This window comes from Macaca nemestrina, chromosome 6 (genome assembly GCF_043159975.1).
Source record: "Macaca nemestrina isolate mMacNem1 chromosome 6, mMacNem.hap1, whole genome shotgun sequence".
NCBI lineage: Eukaryota > Metazoa > Chordata > Mammalia > Primates > Cercopithecidae > Macaca > Macaca nemestrina.
The window spans coordinates 10858315-10879447 of record NC_092130.1 but is presented as its reverse complement, the minus strand read 5'-3'; the positions used below and the strand labels follow the sequence as shown (position 1 = coordinate 10879447).

General features: G+C 40.2%; 1 long non-coding RNA gene across 6 annotated transcripts in view; it reads right to left on the bottom strand.

Annotated features, from left to right (window-relative positions):
* The window catches only part of LOC105480839 (uncharacterized), a 175891-nt gene that overhangs the window by 122676 nt on the left and 32082 nt on the right, over positions 1-21133 (bottom strand). For all 6 annotated transcript variants that reach the window (XR_011624468.1, XR_986622.2, XR_986623.2 and 3 more), the window contains exon 3: positions 15918-16110. This is a non-coding gene — a long non-coding RNA (uncharacterized lncRNA). The remainder of the gene's footprint in view (positions 1-15917; positions 16111-21133) is intronic.

Here is a 21133-nt window from a genome sequence, read left to right as displayed (position 1 = left end):
CTTATTACCAGCCCTACTTAATAAAAGAGAAGCTTGAGTGTGGTGGCTCACACCTGTATTCCCGGCACTTCAGGAAGCTGAGATGGAAGGATTCCTTGAGGCCAGGAGTTTGAGACCAGCCTGACCAACAGAGCAAGACCACATCTCTTAAAAAAAAAAAAAAAAAAAAAAATTCCAGGTGTGATGGAGGCTGAGGCAGGAGGATCACTTGAGCCCAGGAGTTTGAGACTGCAGTGAGCTCTGATGGCACCACTGCACTCCAGCCTAGGCAACACAGTGAGACCCTGTGTCAAAAACAAACAAACAAACAAAAAAACTAGATGAGAAACTGAGGCTCAGATTGGAGAAGGGCTTGGCAAGTGAAGGAAGCTGGTAGTGACTGCCCTTCATACAGGAGACTACAAATGCCAGGTGCTCACTTTCAACACCTCTCCCACCTAGAGTGTTGGTGTGTGCCCCAGTTCCCGTGGATATGACCTGAGGGGTAACTCTTGGGGGACTGTATGAAGATTTACTCCCTAACAAAAAGTATGCAGGAGGGAGCGTCTCACTTTCCTTCATTGCACATGCTCACCCTTCCCACGACGTTTGGAGCTGTTGCATCATGCCACAGCCACGATGGCAAACATCACCAACTGCCACTATTGGGACCAACTGTCTATGCGGGCTACAGAAGCGTCGTTGTGTTGATACACAAAGGAAGAGGGACAAACAGGTAGAGGAATGTCCTATGACTCTGACCCACTCTGAAGCAGCCCTCCAGTGTCCGTATTGGCAAAGAGCAAAGGGAGCTGCTGCAAAATAGAAATGTGACTTCAAAGTCCCAGCCACAGCATCATGGAGCAGAACACAGAAAGCAGTACTTGAAGCTTTAGACAGTAAGAAGTGCAAAGGGTATGTTAACTTTTCAGGGCTGCCATAACAAATTACCACAAACTGGGTGACTTAAAATAACTGGAATTTATTCTCTCACAGTTTTTGAGGCTAGATGTCTGAAATCAAGATGTTGATAGTGTCATGCTCCCTCGGGAGGCTGTAGAGAAGAATCTTTCCTTGCCTTTTCTGGCTTCTAGTGGTAGCGGGCAGTGCTTGACATTCGTTGGCCTGTAGCTACATTGATCCCATTTCTGCCTCTGCCCACATGGCCATCTTCCTTTTGTATGCCCACGTCTTCCCCTGGCCTTCTAATAAAGATATCAGTTATCAGACACTCTAATTTAATATAATCTCATTTTAACTAATGAGCATCTATCAAATGAAGACCTATTTCCAAATAAAGTCAAATCCTGCGATCCAAGGCAGACAGAAATTGTGGAGAGGACACTACTGAACCTAATACAAAGGCTTTAGTCTTTTGTGGCAGGGTTGGAAGCCAGGAGGAGCCCAGGGCTGGAGTGAGACTTCATTCACTGGATTATCTGTCTGAGTAAGTGGTCAATAGTATAGCAGATCCCAACAAAAAAGGCATTTGTATTTCCCTAAGAATACAAAGCACTTGGGTGTTGGGAGGGAGAGCATCAGGAAAAATAGCTAAGGGATGCTGGGCTTAATACCTAGGTGATGGGATGATGTGTGCAGATCTGTGCAGCAAGCCACCATGGCACACGTTTGCTTATGTAACAAATCTGCACATCCTGCACACGTACCATTGAACTTAAAAGTTGAAAAAACAGAATACAAAGCTCTTCCTGACTGCTCAAAGTTCAAGGTGTTGGCTTTTTCAAATGGGATGCAATAACCTACTCATTTTCCAAGATCAAAGCTAGAGAAAAGAATGAACGAACGAATGAATAAATAAATCAATGAGCAAAGTTAATATTTGCTGGAAAATATACGGTACAGGTGGAAGGAATGAACCCATATTGAGAGTCCACCATGTGTCAAATTCCTTGCATGGAATCTCTAAGGTCTGGCTAGCTTAAAAGCAATGCCAGCCTTGCTATCTGCACTTGATGAGGAGATGGATCGGAAAGCAGTGGAGAACACAGGACGTGTGCTGGTAACTCTGAAGTGTGGTTCAAGCAAAGGGACACAGAAAGCATTAATGCAGTAACTTCAATAACACAAGGGCTAATAAATAGGAGAGAGTGTATTTAATACATTTAAGTTCTTTTAAAGAAAATGTTTCTAGGCCATCTGGATTCAAATCCAGGCTCTGACACCTATCACCTGTGTGCAAGTGCCTTAGCCACTCTGAGCCTCAGTTTTCTAATCTGTAGAATGGGAATAACAACAGTTTTTTGTTGTTGTTGTTTTTTGTTTTTTTTTGAGACAGTGTCTCGCACTGTCACCTGGACTGGAGTGCAGTGGTGCAATCTCAGCTCACTGCGACCTCTGCCTCCCGGGTTCAACCGATTCTCCTGCTTCAGCCTCCCAAGTAGCTGGAATTACAGGTGCCTACCACCACGCCCAGCTAATTTTTTGTATTTGTAGTAGAGACAGGGTTTCACTATGTTGGCCAGGCTGGTCTCAAACTCCTGACCTCGTGATTCGCCCACCTTGGCCTCCCAAGGTGCTGAGATTACAGGTGTGGGCCACCGTGCCTGGCCCAACAACAGTATTTATCTCATAGGTTTGTTAAAAGAATTGAGTTAGTTGGCCAGGCACAATGGCTCACGCCTATAATCCCAGCACTTTGGGAGGCCAAGGCCAGCGGATCACCTGAGGTCAGGAGTTTGAGACCATCCAGATCAACATGGTGAAACCCCATCTCTATTAAAAATAGAAAAATTACCTGGGTGTGATGGTGCATACCTACAGTCCCAGCTACTTGGGAGGCTGAGGCAGGAGAATCTCTTGAGCCCAGGAGGCAGAGGCTGCAGTGAATTGAGATCATGCCACTGCACTCCAACCTGGGCCACAGAGTGAGACTCCATCTTAGAAAAAAAAAAAGAAAGAACTGAGTTAGTTAATACTTGTAAAATACTTAGAACCATGCCTGGCACATATGTTAGATAAAACAGTGTTTGTGAAATACATATTGTAAGTAGCATCAGGGCATCAGGCAACTGTCTGTGGGGTTATGATGAGATCCTAAATGACTGTAATTTGTTGGTCGTGCCATATTTATTTATGTCTATCATATGAAGTTCCCTTTTAGAATATTTTAGCAAGGGGTGGGTGTGAGTGCGTGTGCATGCACACACATGTTGCGGTGGGGCAGGTCAGGTTTCAGAAAAGAGTAGAGAGCTGACAAAGATGGGTTAGTCCAGTGAAATTGTGCATTTTCCTTCCTACTACATCTTTGGGAAACCCACCCATACACATGAATCACAGGGTCATAGAACTCCTTGAAGTCTGATAAAGACATGACAAGAGAAAAGAGGCTCCTCTCCTCCTTTGGATGAGATGAGAACAGGAGGTTGCTAGCTGCCGTCTTTCCCATCTTTCTCAGTCTGTGTAAAAGCCTACCTGAAAACATCTAGTGGGAATCTAAGGCAAGAGATGAGAGAAAGAAAAAACTCCTTCATAGCATTTGATCCCCTGGATCAGACTGTATCTGATGCCCCTCCTTGCATATCCCAGTAACAACATTCATTAATTTTTCTTATATGTATACATCAATTTGGGCTGGCTTTTTTTTTCTTGTGCTACCAAAAGAATACCATCTGATTTGCTTGAGTCATTCAGTGAAGCTATTTTTAATTTTAAATGGACGCTTGGGTAAATAAAAATTATGGCATTCCTAAGAGATAACCAAAGCTCAACCCAAGAATCTCTGACTTAAGCTTTCCACAATCTGGACACACATTCGGAATTTGGCTTCTTCATGGGGGACCTTCTCAGACATTCTATTTCTCAGAGAGTTTGCACTTACCCCTGGGCCACTGTGGGGTGGCCTTCCTGCCCAATCAAGTTATGCCCCCAGGTCCCTGCACCAGCATCAGCCCACTTAGAAATCCAGGAAGGGCAACGAAGCAATCAGTGTCCCAATTGGCAGACTCAAGGGGAAGACTCCTGACCCCTGTGTCCCATCAAACTTCACAGTGCCTTGACTTGATTTATGAAAAAAGGTTATGAAAGCATGTAAGAGCTCCTGCTGGAAAGAAAATTATCTGTATAAACAAAGTGTTATGGGAATCAGGGAGGCTGAATGAGGGAAAGGTCATTAAAATAAGAAAAAAACTGGCATATCAGTCTTTTCTGAATCACTAAACTCACATGAGAGAAGTTAAATATCTTTATATCTCACCGGTTTCTTTTTGATCATTAGTCCTTCTAGCTCACAAGGGGACATTCACAGATGCTGAACTGTGCAGTACTTTAAATTAGAGGGAATTTCTAAGACATCACTTGTGAAGTTGGATTTTTTAAGGAGGGTTCAATTAGAGAATGTTGGGTAATACAGAGCAGGCTTTGGAGTCCCTGGGGTGTTATTTTCTCTTCTACAAATGAACGACCAGTTTTTTTCCTTTGCTTCATTTGACAGGATTTGATATTTTCCACTCTTTCTCCTAATGAGGGGAATACACAACAATTACACTATATACAGTGGTATACTTCACAGACATGGTGTTCAGGCTTTGGGTTAAGAAAACAAATCCCCTTAGTAGATTAGTTTGTATTAAAAATCTTTTTGAGCTAGGGCCAGATCCTCCCATGAAAATCATACTAGTAAACAGTCGGTTCCGTTAAGATGTTTTACTCAAGTTTAGTTCTCGGAGCCAGATTCTTTTATTCTTAAGAAGAGTTTTGACAGCCAAGTTCAGACTACTGATCCATATTCTTCAAGCACATGAGCAATACAATGTGCCTTTGATTCCCCCCTTTATTAGTTCTTCGGACCTTTAATTGTGGACCTTAAAGACAATGAGATTAAACTAAATGTTCTCAAAAGTTGTGTTTGGAATGTATAATTAGGTGCAATTAAGTGGTAATAGAAAGATAATATGGTGGTATTTTAGCCAAGGACCTTAGCACTACCTAAATTCTTGCCTTGGGTACACCATTACTTCTTTCAGAATATCTCCAAGGGAGATATTAAACAAAGCAGACAAAGTATAAGGGCTTTGACCCCAAATGCCAAGGTGGAACTCAAGCCATCTGGGCTAGAATCCAGAGAGAGCTTCTGTAGTCAAGCAAGACAGGTTTGAATGGACTAGAAGCAAGTGGAAAGACGAGTCTGTCTGAACAAAGCCTAACTAGTAGTATGTTTATTCCTGGGAAGCCTTCAGTGCCTAAAGCTGAACTGGGCATTCTTAGGATCTAGTTGAGAAAAGCATCCAAAAAGAGTTGCTTGGATCTTCTCCCAGTGCAACAGGACCAGATCAGTGTACCACCCAGAAGGAGAGGAGATGGAGCTTTTCATGCTGTACAGTGACTCACTCCGCCCAAAGTGGCTGACCCTATCCATAATTCCCCTTTTGGCAGGTGGAGGAAAGGGGCTGGCATGAATGAGAGAAGAGTTGATGAGCTCTTCTCCATTCCTAGAACTAAAATGTAAAAATCTTTCATATTCTCACAATTGTATATGTTAACATATGTCTTCTTGCTTTCTTTAGGAGACCCACTATCTCAATTGCATTAGTGTTGTCTTTATATAATGCCAGACATAATTCATATCCAATTTGTGGATTTGGACACATAGTAGAACAGAAAAAACTGTGATATGTGCTAGAGCCCCCACATATGCCCAAAGTCCTCCAAATCTATTTAAAACACAATCATGCTGTGAACATCTATTATTTTGCTGTCTGGAATCTTGTAGTCTTTTTTCTGGTAGTGATACCCCAATTTCCTCACTTTCAACTCATGTTCCTAACTCAAGAGTGGGGTGGATGAACCAGATCTGGCCAATCAAAGTCCTGATGTTTTGTGGCATCAGTAATCAAACCAAAGCTAAGCACATGGGCTAACCTACTCCAATAAGAGTGGCATTTTCTCTGGAAATACTAGAATAAAGATGCTCACTTTTTAAATTGGATTTCAACCTAGAATCATGCAGTTCCAAGAGCTGATAACAGTAGTCTTTCAACCATAAGAAACAAATCACAAAGAATAGAGAAACATAAAAGCAACATAGCTGAGAAATGTACAGAAAAAAAAATGAGTTCTGGTGACATCATTTGGGCTCTTGGGCTCTGTATCAAGCCATATCTGATGCTGTTATGTTCCTAAATTGCTTGACTTACAAGAGACAATAAATTCCTTCCCATACTTAAGCCAGTTTTGGTTGAATTTTTATCTTTTATAGACAAATAAATGACATGAATGTACATTTTATAAAAATTACTCAGGATAAACTAATAGTAAAGGATGAAATAAAGGCAATTCTGTAAATTCTCACAGTAATATAAAAGTTAGAGCTGAAATTGAGTACTTACTGTGTGTCAGGCCCTGTTTTAACTTCACTGTATGTTTTAACTCATTTAATCCTAACCACAAATCCATCAGGTAGTTGCTACTATTTTTTCCTTTTACAGATGAGGAAAGTGTGGCATTAAGAGGTCAAGAAAACTGCCCAAGATTACTCAGTAATAAGATGGCACTCAAATACTAACCCAGGCAATCTGATCTCCCAGAGCTTGAGTGCTTAACTGCTACATTTTATTGTTAAGAATCTCTCGCCACCCACCCCCTACCAAAGATACTTTTAAACACCAGCTATAAAGGTAACTGAGTCACCTTATTGGTGTAAAGATTAAAAGGTGGCCTTAATGTGAAAATAAAGAGCCTCTTTAATCTGTATTACAACTGGAGTCTTCCATGTTAAGAGAATGTTAGCATGGCCTTGAGCATCAGTCTGTTCAGTCCAGCCACAAAAACTGGTGTTTTCAAATCTTTTTCTGCGAGATGGGTAGTAGGGAAGGAATATGTCTTAGTCTGTTCAGGTTTCTCTAGCAAAATGCCTTAGATTGGGTAACTTATAAACAACAGAAATGTATTGCGCAGAGTTCTGGAGGCTGGGAAATCCAAGATGAAGATGCCAGTAGACTTGGTGTCTGGTAGGTGCCCATATCTCATAGATGGCACCTTCTATGTGTGAGCACATGGTGGAAGGCACCAGGGAGCACAGTCTAACTTCTTTTACAAGGGCACTGATCCTATTTATGAGGGTGGATCCCTCATGACTTAATCACTCCAAGGCCCCACCTCTTTATACCATCACATTGGGTATTAGCTTCTCAAATATGAAAGCTGAGGAGATTCAGACATTCAGACTATACATGGTAGAAGTCAGAATATGGGGCAATGGGGCATAAAAAAGAAGACTTAAATTTCCAGCTGTCTTCACATTCAAAGGGGTCCCCTCCTATAGGGTAGTTCAGGGCAGTAGTGCCGTCTAGCAGGGCCAAGAGTGATGGTCAAAAGCAGTCAGATATCTTACCAGAGACCTAAGTAATCAATTTATTGGCAGCAGGCCCTTCAGTCTCTGTTACGGGCTGAATTGTCTCTCCACTCCCCCAAAAAATGCACATGTTGAAGCCCTAACCCCCAGTACCTCAGTATATGACTGTATTTGGAGATAGAGCCTTCAAGAGGCAATTAAGTGAAAATGAAACTATTAAGGTGGGCCCTAATCCAATCTGGACTGGTGTCCTTATAAGAAGAGGAGCTGAGAACAGAAGGAGAGACACCAGGGATGTGCAACTAGAGAGAAAAGGTAATGTGGGGGTACAGTGAGAAGGTCGCCATCTGCAAGCCAGGAAGAGAAGCCTCAGAAGAAATCAAAGCTGCTGACACTCGATCCTAAACTTTTGACCTCCAGATTTGTGAGTAAATAAATGTTTGTTGTTTATACCACCCAGTCTGTGCTACTTTGTGATGACACAGCAAACTGAGACTGTCCCTACCTGATGGTTCAGAGTAAGAGATGCACAGTCAACCTCAAGGCTGGGAGCTCTGCATCCACCTAGATAGGGCTTATTAAAATCTAGGCAGGATGCCATGGCTCTCAGCCAAATAGAGAACTAGAATGCTAATTAAAATGCCTAGGTAAAAGTGAAATTGCAGGAACAGGCCAATGGACAGGGCTCGAGAGGCATTAAATCTGACATCCAGAGTAAAATCCTAGCTCTGCTTCTCAGTAGCTGTGTGATTTTGTGTGACTTTAATAACTCTGAGCCTGAGTTTCCTCATCTATGAGGCTCCTTAACTCATGGAAGTAGCATGGATTAAATTAAAAGAGAGAATGTGTGAGATACATTTAGTGCAGTTCCAAACCATGGTTGGTACTCAATAAATAGAAGCTATGTGGTAGCTGAGTTTTGGTAGATGACACGTGCCTAGGGTTCACTCTAGTTAGAAGCTACAACTTTATACCTGGATCACTGCCCAGTCCTGGCTGGTGGACCTGAGCCTCTAGGCTGTCTGTCTGCCTGGGTGGAGATTAACTTCCTTATTGGGTTGTGCTGCAGTTCAAGGTCCATATCTGAGCAGGCTGAGAAAGCCAGGGCTGAGATTTTTTTTCTCCATGCCCTTATACATAGATAAATCTATCCAATAGGGTCACCTTTGAAAAAAAAAGGACAAAACCAGGCATAAATTCCAACATCCTGTTTAGTGCCACCTTCAAAGTACCCTGTCCCTCTAGATCTCCCTTGAATATTGGTGGAAGAAAGCTCCAGATGAGGAAATGCAAGAAATAGTATGCAAGGAAAGGATTATCATTTTGATAAGTGGATGTCATTTGCCTAAGAAACAGCTTTTGAATAGTCAGAAACAAACTAAAAAACAGCGAACTAGAGCTGCACATCAAAAATGCCCCAGACCACTGCTACAACAAAATTTAAAATATCTTTTTAATTAATTATGATTCTAGGAGAGGAGATTTCTTAAATGAAAGCTAGATTTTAAACCACTTATTGAAATTCAGTCATGTTGCAGGGGTGGATGGGAATCTTTTTTAAAGACATTTCCATCAAGGATGACTTTGCTCACTCTGTTGCCTAGGCTGGAGTGCAGTGGTGCAATCACAGCTCACTACAACCTCCACCTCCCAGGCTCAAGTGATCCTTCTCCTTCAGCCTCCTGAGTAGCTGGGACTACAGGCATGCACCACCACGCTCAGCTAATTTTTTAAAAAAATGTTATTAGAGAAGAGGTCTCACCACAATCCACAATCCCCGGGCTGGTCTTGAACTCTTGAGTTCAAGTGATTCTCCTGCCTCAGTCTCCCAAAACGATGGGACTACAGGTGTGAGCCACTGCGCCTGGCATTTGTTTACTTTCACTGCTGAGTAAGAAACCCATTTACAATGCCAAACCGGGATACCAAAACTGATCCTGTTATGGCAAATATCGTTGCCCTGGCCTACAGACTATTCACTGCAAACTATATTTAATAATAAACATTTGCAGAACCACTAAGAATGGAAAAATTGTGAATGCCATTTCCCATTCAAAGGTCTACAGGAAACCAAATGGGAGACCCACACAGTGGAGGAGGGTCTCTGCTGCTGAACTTGGTGGAGTGTCTACTTAGCATATCTCAAGGGAGGATGGCTGGAAGTGGGTAGGGGAGGAGGAATCAGAATCATGGGGGAGTCAAAATAGTCACCGGCAAAACAACTGCAGATGTCAAAATAGAAGGGTAAGACAAGGAAAGAAATTGAGAGGTGAGTAGCAGCCTTAGCAGACATGAACCTAAAGCATAAGTGGGAGAGAAGTGGGAAGTCAGAACTGGGGCTGTGAACAGGGCATACCACCTTTCTTTATGAGGTTGGGTAAACAAAGAATATAGGGCTGGACATCAACTAAAATCTATTTCCTGACATGCATTGTTGGGAAAGCCTGTCTTACTGAGAAAGACTCAATTATTGTACAAAGCCATCCAAAAGTATTCTAAGTGGTGTGCTGAATTTCCATAAGAGTAAAGAAAATTTCCAATGTTAGTGTTTATGCCTACAACATTACTGCAAGTTTTAGTCCTAAAAACTGAAACTAACTGAGAAATTTAAAAACAGAATGACTAAGCCAGAGGCTGCAGATTGGGTATCTATGGACTGAGTCTATCTGTGCTTGCCTTGCACAGTGTTTTTTAAAATGAACTACTTGCAGTTAGAATGGAACTTCCATTCCTCTGGCTCTACATTTTATACAGGCATACCTCATTTTATTGCACTTTGCTTTATTGAGCTTCACAGACATTGCTTTTTTTCTTTTTAATACAAATTGAAGGTTTGCGGCAAATCTTCATCAAGCAAGTCTATCAGAGCCATTTTTCCAACAACATATTCAGGTCTCTATGTTATATTTTGGTAATTCTCACAGTATTTCAAACTTTTTATTATTTCAAATTTTTTATTGTTATCTGTTATGGTGATCGGTGATCTTTAATGTTACTATCGTAATTGTTTTGAGATGCTGCAAACTACACCTGTATAAGACAGCAAATTTAATTGATAAATGTGTGTCCTGTCTGCCCAGCCAACTGGCTGCTCTCCCATCTCTCTTCCTCTCCTTGGGCCTTCCTACTCCCTTAGAAACAACAAAATTGAAATTAAGGCCAATTAATAACCCTACAATTGCCTCTAAGTGTTAAAGTGAAAGGGACAACTGATAATTGAAGGAAAGGAAGAGAAGATAATTGATGAAGGTGGCTATACTACACAACAGATTGTCAATGTATTAATAGCTGAAACAGCCTTTCATTGGAAGAAGACGCCATCCAGGACTTTCACAGCTAGAAAGTATAAGTCAATGCCTGGCTTCAAAACTTCAATGGACAGGATACTCTTTTGTCAGAGCCTAATGCAGCTGGTAACCTGCAAAGTTGAAGCCAATGCTCATTTGCCTTTCTGAAAATCCTAAGGCCCTTAAGAATGATGCTAAATTTACTCTGTCTGAGCTCTAGAAATGGAACAATAAAGCCTGGATGAAAGTACATCTGTTTACCAGTATGATTTACTGAATTTTTGTCCTTCTTTTGAGACAGGGTCTCATTATGTTGCCCAGACTGGTCTTGAACGCCTGGGCTCAAGTGGTCTGTCTGCCTCAGCCTCCAGAGTACCTGGCATTATACACATGCACCACCACATCCAGCGGTTTACTGAATATTTTAAGCCCATTTTTGAGACCTGCTGCAAAAAAAAAAAAAAAAAAAAAAGATTCCTTTCAAGGTATTACTGCTCATTGACAATGCACCTAGTCATCCAAGAATTCTGATGGAGATATACAACATGATTAACGTTGTTTTCATGCCTGATAACACATCATTATTCTGCAGCCCATGGATCCAGGGGTCAAGGAATAATTTTGACTTTCAAGTCTTATTATCTAAGAAATATATTTTGTAGGCCAGGCGTGGTGGCTCATGCCTGTAATCCCATCACTTTGGGAGGCTGAGGCCAGTGGATCATGAGGTCAGGAGCTCAAGACCACCCTGACCAACATAGTGAAACCCCGTCTCTACTAAAAACACAAAAATTAGCAGAGTGTGGTGACATGCACCTGTAATCCCAGCTACTCAGGAGGCTGAGGCAGGAGGATCGCTTGAACCTGGGAGGCAGAGGTTGCAGTGAGCCGAGATTGCGCCATTGCACTCCAGCCTGAGCAACAGAGTGAGACTCCATCTCAGAAAAAAAAAACAAAACAAACAAACAAACAAAAAAAAAAAACAAAGAAAGAAAGAAATACATTTTGTAAGGCTAAAAATTCCATAGATAGTGATTCTTCTGATGAATCTGGACAAAATCAATTGAAAACCTTCTGAAAAGTATTCACCATGAACATTCATAATTCATGGAAGGAGGTCAAAATATTAATATTAACAGGAGTTTAGAAGAAATTTATTCCAACCCTCGTGATGACTTTGAGGGGGTTCAAAACTTCAGTGGAGGAAGTAACTGCAAACGTGGTGGAAACAGCAAGAGAACTAAAAGTGCAGCCTGAAGATGTGATTGAATTGCTGAAATCTCATGATGAAACTTGAACAAATGAGAGTTGCTTCTCATGGATGAGCAAAGTGGTTTTTTGAGATGGAATCTACTCCTGGTGAAGATGCTGTGAGCATTGTTCAAATGACAACAAATGATTTAGAATATTACATGAACTTAGTTGATAACGCAGTGACAGCATTTGAGAGAACTGACTCCAATTTTGAAAGAAGTTTGCTGTGGGTAAAATGCCATCAAATAGCATTACATACTACAGAGAAATCTTTCATGAAAAGAAGAGTCAATCAATGCAGCCAACTTCACTGTTATCCTAAATAATTGCCTCAGTCACCCCAACCTTCAGCAACCACCACCCTGATTAGTCAGCAGCTGTCAACATCCAGGCCAGACCCTCCACCAGCAGAAAAAGATTATGACTCAGTAAAGGCTTGGATAATCATTAGCATTTCTTAGCAATAAAGTATTTTTTAATGAAGTACATTGTCTTTCTGGACATAATGCTATTGCATACTTAATAGACTACATTATGTGTAAGCGTAACTTTTATTAGCATTGGGAAATCAAAAAATTCATGTGATATGCTGTATTATGATATTTGTTTTATTGGAGTGGTCTGTAACCAAACCTGCAAAATCTTTGAGGTATTCTCGTGTATGTAGTGTGGTGATTTGAAGTAGGAGGAATTTCCACTCTAGGAGCCCTCTGAACTCTCTCCCTGATGGGTAGGAGGTTATTTCTGACATTCATTAGTCCTTTCTTTATTGGGTAAACTTATTAACAATCTGAGAGCACGATGATTTCTCTTTTTACCCTTTCTCCCCTGACAAGGCTGTTTTGCATACCCAAAATTTCTTCTGAGAGCGGTAATTAGAAAATATATTTTGGCTAGAGATTGCAGCATTGTTCTCCAGTTTTATCAGTAATAATGCTGACATCTTGATCTCCATCTGTCTTACTCCTGTGTCATTTCTTAATTCATAATGAACTCAAGAGGAGAAGGAGGTTGTTGTTATTAATTGGCTGCCTCAAGCTCCAAGAGATTGCCAGCATTTAAACACTGGGAAATTTCATATAAAGATCTAGATTTCTGACATGTTAAAAAATGGATGATTTGGCAGGGCTGGGACATATTTCAACATGCTATCAACTGGGGTGAAGCTGAGTAATGAATGTCACCTTTATATGGGACATGAATTCTCCTGTTTGCCATAGTCTCCACCACTCCATATTACCTTACGCCCAGTCATTTAATTTAGCCATCTTGTCTTGGCATTTAAGTTTGCAATTCCTACTCTAATCATAGAAATGTCCCTGTTTAGAAAATAGATTTTTTCTATGTTAGTGCAATCCTGATTATTGGATGGAATGGTTAGTGAAACGTTTGAAAATCATTGTGTGGAACATCTTGTATCTGTAACTCTCATTGCGAAGCTAATGTTCTGGCATTCTGGTTCCTGATTCAGAGGAGCTACAGATCTCTGTTGTTTCAGCCCACTGCACCCCCAAGGTAACACAGAACTACATCAACTATTTTTTTCTACTTTTAGGTGAGACTGCACCAATCAGTTCAGAAAAAAAAACTATTTAAAGCCCTATAGTTAAGAAAATTCCCCATCTATAGTTTATATTTTGTGTCCAGGCATTGTAGATTGTATCTTTCTGGCCAAAGCAAAGTAGAGAATTGGAAAAATTATTGAACTAGTTTAAGCAAAACACATGTCAGATGACCCAGGTAATTTCCAGAAAAGCCAATGTTTTCTCTGAATTAGAGTACTTGGAGAATTGCCCCAACCACCTGTATTAGTTAGGTCATGGAGACTGAAACTGTGTTTTCACAACTAAAATAACTATAGTTGAACCAGCCACGGAGGTCTGTCTCAAAAACAGAATTTTGCTGCATCACTGTGGATCAAATGACCCTTAACACAATCAGTTGTGGGGATAGTAAAGCAAATTAATTTCATTGTCCTAAAGCAATTTAACCACATTACATAGACATGACTAACATTAAACTTTTTCTCCCAGTTTCATTTTATGATAGTAAAATGACTAGTCAATCAACCAACTGCCTAACTCAGATGATAACAACAGCTGATTTGACATTTTTATTTAATTCATGGCAAGTTTGCAATTCTTTTAGATACTTATATTCTAGGTGCTACAAGTTAAGATTTAGCCTCCTTAATTATTTTTTCCTTTTTTTTTTTTAATATAATATCGCATTTGCCTCCTTCACACATCCTGCTTAGATGACTTTTAAATAAAGTTAAATTCCCCCATTGGATTGCTGTCTATGGGCTCTTGCCCAGGTCTTTTCTGTTTGAAAATAAAGTCTCTCTTTTCACTTACCTTCTGAAAATCTAATATTGCCTTTTTTTGTAAGGTGAGGCATCCCCTAATCATACCTGGAATCCTGGTCACCACAATATCATTCACTTTAGAAAATAAATAGAAAGTAAATATGACTCCAGATTTAAATGCAGGAACTTGAACAAGCACCACAGACTGGAGTGTTTGGCTTTATTTCTTGCTGTGAGTCAGAGCCAGGAGGTTCCCATTAAGGTGTATATGAATTATATGACTCCATGCCGAAGTTTGTCTATAACGTAATGTTGTAAGGCAGCCAAGTTCTTCCAGCAATCTCACGGACCAATATTCAAAACATATCAGTATCTCATTAGATCCTTCATTTGTAAAGAAGCTTTACATTCTACTCAGCAAGCTATAGTTACATAGATATTTTGTTTTAGGGTAAAGTAAAATCCGTTTTAAATAAGCTTATTACTTCCATTGTATTGGTACCTATCAGGTTGTCACATTCATCTGGAATGAGTTGCCGTGAAAAGAGGAAATAAATGCACGGAATTATGTATGGAGTGTGCTTTGATATAGTTCAAAGAAATAGGAGGGGCATTTTCCAGGAAAATTTGTTCTACATCCCCATCACTGTCCAAAACCAGCAAAAAATTCCTCAAGCTAAGTCACATGGCAGGACAAAAACTGTTCAAATAAGCTCAAACCATGAGGAAAAAGGGCAACAAGTATTCTCTCTTCAGCTTCAAACCTCTTTCTTTGCCTCTTGTTTCTCTCTTTTAAATGAATCCTTAAGAATATTAGGCAAATATATATTTTTAAAAGTGCTGAAATTCAAAAGATTTAATAATGGAAGAAAAGAGTTGACTGCTAACCGCCTCCCACATCTACTCCTTATTCTTCAAAAGCCACTTCAAATGAGAACTTGTGAAGACATCCTCATCAGTAAGTCATCTCTCACCCTAGTGTGTCACCACCTTCAGAGGTGGATGACCTGGTAAGAAGATGAAACATACTGAGATTCAAAAGCTCCTATGGTCTGATGGTCCCAGCACTATAGCTGGAAGGTCCCTTTTCTTGCCTTTCTTATGCTGGTGTTCTGTGCTAAAAAGACAGTGATTATTTCATCAACTCCAGAAGCAAGACATGAAGAATTAGGGCTGATAGAACTTGGAACTAAGGAATATAATCACATATTTTCTAAGAAGAGAAAAGGAAACAAACACACTGAAAAAGAAACCCAGCACAAAATGAAAAAATAACACAAATGTATTAAACCTTTAAAGAATGTATTATCGAGAGTCCTTAAAGAAGTAAACCTGTATTCTCCATGGTCATTGAGAAAAATAAAATAAAATGCCATCGATAGATCGGGAGAAGATAAGTTATATATTAAGCAATGCTTCATGATCAGGCAAGCATCTTCTTCCAAATAGGTCTTTAAAATTGAAATAATGATGATTTCTTGCTCTGAAAAAGCCGGTGAATAAAGTCTCTAGCAGAACCAGTGCATCACATTTTCCTCCTCTTCTAACCTATTTAATAAACTCTCACTGCTAACTGGTGACAAATGGGTTGATCCTTGTGTGTTTGGCTCCCATCAAATGTTGCCATGCATTGTCTGTTTATACATGCCTTATGTCTTCTACTAGTTGGAGAGCTTTTGAAGGCAAGAACTCTAGTCTTGCTCATCTTTGCAAGGGTATGCTATGGAGACATCACTGTTCAAGTTTCAGTTTCTAAAGTGATATAAGGCAAAAGTCTTACCTGGCCAAATCATCCTTGGAAATCTCTTAGAAAGGGGCAATTTGGCAACCATGGGTCACTAAGTCCAACATGGCCAGGTTTCTCTCAGTGCTGGAACAGGCCAGTGTATCATTAAATCCTTTATTTTTGTGAAGCTTTACATTCTACTGGTTTTGGTTGACCACCAGTTGGCTGGTGAGTAGGCTTATATTGTCTGAAAATATAAATATAAACATGAGTGTTACAAGATGTCTCAACTATGAAAGGTACACAAAGTGTGACACTGGACAAGAAAAGAGAATATTGTTGTCTCTCATCTCATTCTTTTTTTTCAGACGGAGTCTCACTCTGTTGCCCAGGCTGGATCCAGTGCAGTGACATGATCTTGGCTCACTGCAACTTCCGCCTCCTGGGTTCCAGCGATTCTCCTGCCGGCCTCCCTAGTAGCTGGGACTACAGGCACATGCCACCACACCTGGCTAATTTTTGTATTTTTAGTAGAGATTAGGTTTCACCATGTTGGCCAGGCTCATCTCAAACTCCTGACCTCAACTGATCCACCTGTTTTAGCCTCCCAAAGGGCTGAGGTTACAGGCGTGAGCCACTGTTCCTGACCTCTCATCTCATTCTTACTGCAGTCAGGATCCTATCAGGAAAACAGAAACAGAAATCATGCCAAGTGTTTCAAACAGAGGTGATTTAATATAGGAGATCAGTTTATACAGAGACTGGAGGGCTGAAAGAGCAAAAAGAAAAAAACAAACAAAAAACACTGTTCAGGCACCTCTGGTATTTGTAGTTTAGAAAGCAGCTTCAGCTCTTAGGGCTGGAAGAGTAAAAGAGAATAAATGGTGTTACCAGGACACCACTTCTTGGGGGAAGAGTCTCCATAGAGCAGATTCTCCAACCACCAAGGTGTCACTGCACAGCTGGCTCAGCAACCTCTGAGGGGATGTCACGTGATTGCTAGTTGGACTCCAGTGGTGAGTGCTAAGAGGGAACGTGGCAGTTCCTAGTGGTACCTCTGAAGGAGCCACTGTGGAATTAATGCTGAAAATGCTGAAATAAGTTGGAGCCCTACGTGATGCTACTGAGGGAAGGACTCTGACCAGAACTGAAAACAGGAAGAGCATCCCTTCTACCCTCCTACCACCCTCTAATTTCCTGCTAGTGCCTCCAGTCGGCAGAACCTAACCAGAAGCTAGATAGCAAAAAAAGTCTGGGAAATGCAGTCTGCAGACTCCTGCCTCCAGTGTCAAAGAGCAGAGTATAAAAGCCTGGGCTTAAGGCTGAGAGGCAGACAGTAGGTACAATTACTCCGAGGCACAAATTCATTGAGTGAAATAACAGGCAGAATTTCCTACAATATTTATATTATTTTTCTTTCATTTTTTTTTGCCATAGTTGAATTCCAGTAAGTTAAATGTATGCATGCTATGAATTCACTTTTTCTTGTAATCCCATAGTTCATTAGCCCAATACCTTGCTTATAGCATGTGATTATTGGAGGTATTGAATGGATAAATGAATGTCTTTTTGGCTTTTTGGCACTAAGGGGATTTTTCTCTGATTATTAGTCCTATTTAACTGCCAGTGAGAAATGAGTCTAGAGAAAATATATAGCAAGCTAAGGGTAAACTTTGCTGTAATTCACTGACATTGCAAATGTACCTATCCAAACAGTTCAATTGGTTTCTATCCCTGGATATATCCTATAACTCTCTACCTTCAGTTTACTCTGGAAAATCTCCACTGCAGCTAGCTACACTTGCATAGCCTAAGAGTGACATCCAGTGGCTTATAATTTAATCACTCATTGTAAAACATCTGGAAATCTAACCAGCTCTCTATTATCATTTCAAATAGAAAGGAGCGCAACACATAAAACTCTTAACAGAAGATAAAACTTAGACAATCGTTCATTAGATTTACTTTGGGAGATTATTAAAGTAGATTTGCCTATCTCGTTGTTTGAGATCTCATATTCAAGTTCATTTGTCTTTTTTCCTTTTCTGAGCACATGATGTCTGTTATAATTCCAGTGATGTCTACCAATGGCATAGGCTGGTAGATAGAGAAGGAAAGTGGCGATAGATAGGACCAGGACTGAGAGAATTAATCAACTCTAGACCTGGCTCCCAAGACTAGAGGCTCATTATTTTAGGCTCCCAATACTGGAAGCCTAAAAGAATGTGGGAAAGTTGGCCTAGATCCAGGCTTGAACTAATATCTACAGGTTCCCAGTCTGGTAGTAGAGTCTGTCTGTCCAGCATTCCAGGCAAAGACAATCCTTAGCGTTAGGTGGGCTCTTCACTGAAGGTCCCACAGGATCAGGCTACTCCAGGAGGGTTCCTAGTCAGTAGCTGGGGCAAGGGAGCCTGGGATCAGCAAAATGTCAGGGCAGCAACGTAGCTGTCTCAAGTTCAGGATGGTGCTGCATTCAATGGCAGGAAGCTGAAGGTGATTTTTATATGGAGCTCATGAAGTCAACCTCATTCTAGTATAGACAGTCTCAAAAATTAAAGCAATTCCAGGTATGTTTTAAATCTTCCCCTTTCTTTCAATAGAATAGTCCAAGAAACCAACAACTTCATCATAACATCTCACACTTAAATGAACTAGGAATCTCTGTTTAGATGGACCTTAGCCTGAAAAATACTACAAATTCAGAATTCATAGTAGTTTCAATATGTTCTCCTGCTCAAAGGAATTCATCTCAGACAAGTTCCTTCCCCATTTAATAATATTTTCCAGAGGTAACCCAGCAAAAATGTATTTATTTGTAAATATGTAGCAGTGACTTCAAATGAAACCTCATAGTGGCTGTAGTTACAACTATTCAGACATCTCTGTGATTTGGCTAGATTGTACTAAAAGTGAGTCATGAATATAATTAATTTACCCTACGATGTCAATAGATGGTAAGAGATATATTGTGCCTTCATTCCATTTAATCAAATCCCACAGGGAAGTGAGATATATTCTTCTGACTATGAATTCTGTAAGGAAACACTTTCCACAAAGTATACTTGCCCAAATACCAAAGTGATGGGCAGGGTTAGTGTCTCCTATGGAAATTTCCATGCATTTTTAGAACATATGGAAACTGCAAGGCAGGGCTATGAAAATTCAGAGATGCTTACAACATCAAAATGTTCTTTTGCTCAGTAAGAATGTGCTGTCATATGACAATGAGGAGGAGGAGGATGGTGAACTCAGCTTTTATCAAGGCACTTATTTCTGTGGAAAATAGGAGCTCTCAGCAATCAGGTGTAAATAAGTTCAAAGTACAGACTCAAATGATGTTTTAATTACCAGTAAAGAGGGAAATGTTTGAAACTTAAACAGAAACTAGATGATATACATATTTCACCTTTTCCAATTAATCAATCTAATGACAGCTGGTTGGCCAAGAGAGTATAAGGTAGACATTTCAACTAAAAGAGATACATCTTTGTTAGTATTTTGTCTGGTGTTTTTCCCCAGAAATGCTTTTGCTAGGACATCATATTTTAATAGAAAACAGATTATGTGTCTCAAATCTAATCAACAAATGCAAGAACTTTCACTTACTCCCTCTAGTTTATTGTCCACAGCAGCCTGCCTTTGTGCTTTGTTTACTTAACCTTGTGCATTTCCTACTAAAAAGGAGAGCAGAAGAGATGGAATAAATCTGGGAAATGCTCCAGAACTCGAAATGCCTGAGTGACTTATTCTGTGTGATGGCAGACTTGGTGATAACAGAAGATACTATTTTCGGGAGACCCCTCAACATCTCCACTGATGGTTCACATCTGATTGCAACTCACTTTACTGCACTGCTCACTGGCAGAGCCCCCTTCGGGTGGGAAGCCTTGTCCTCACGACCCCCTTGTCTCAAGAACAGGGAAGATTCTCATGGGGGAGACTCACAAGAATCTATAAAGAGGTCAAAGTTATATTGCAGGAATTGACTTTAACTCAGTGATAAGACTTTTGGATTAATTTCCGTCATTGTGGAGGGTGAGAAAGGTCTTTACTTAAACAGGCAATAGAGAGTTAAAATACAGAACAAAATGTATTTGACTAAGTTGTAGGGTGGATGTAAAAATGAAAGGAGGCTTGTAACTGAATTTCTCTTAAACACCTGATTTAGACATTCTATATCAGCTTACCTACAGGACAAATAACAAAATACAGTATCATATATTTATTAAAGATCCAGTAAAGTATGGACTGTTTTTGAGGTATATAAATAGAAAGAATATTTTCTAGGAAAGCAGTATACAATTCTACCTACAAGCTCAAATTCTGTCTTCTCTGAAAATTATCACGGAGTCAGGGCCTCATAAAAACAGTCCCTTTGTATATCCAGGTGAGGACTCTCATGTGGTTCCCAAGAAAAAGAAGTGTTCATATTAAACATGATTTCATACTCTCGGTAACATATCCCTTTTCACTCCATGCCTAAAGCACTCAGATATGAATTTCTGTTTGCATTTACAGCAAATCAAGATAAAAATACTTCACTATTCAGACATTTTAGCTGTCTGTACCCAGTTAAGGCACCCATCTAAATGAGGCACTTAATATAGATACGTGTGACCTTGAACAAATGACATGTATGTTGAGTTTCAATATTGCTTAAAAAGTGAATATGTTATAGTGGAAGGGAAAAACGTAGTAAGATTAGTAAAAGCAAAATGAGCAAAGTTAAAAATTTTAGGAAAAAAAAGTATAAGTTGACAGCACCTTTGAATAAACAAAATAAGAGAGAAGATGTGTTTATGTTCTTGTGACCACAAGAGAAAGCATAACCAACAGCACTGTTAGGATTCAACCAACAAGACCTGAGGAGGTCCCAGTGAGAGAGAACTCTGGTCCCTACTCCCAATCCCCTGGGCAAAAGGACTTCCTAGGCATGCTAACTGCACCATTATAAGACAAGTCAAATACAAACAAAATAAACAGTAATTTGGGTCATAGCAACATCTGGACTAGCCCACTCCTTCTTAGAGACAAATCGGGGAGGAGTATTGGAGAGTTCGGGAAACAAAGAATGAGATCATGGTATAAAAGATAAATGGGGTTTGAGGGCTCAGGCATTTCTCAAGTCCTGAAGACATGCCTGTTATATCATGCCCTGAATTCGGTCACAGTCAAGATAAATAATTAACCTAATGCCATAGGCCTCCTCTTATCTGAATGATAACACTTTGCAATGTGCACGTCTTTTGACCCAGAGAATGCATTTTTAG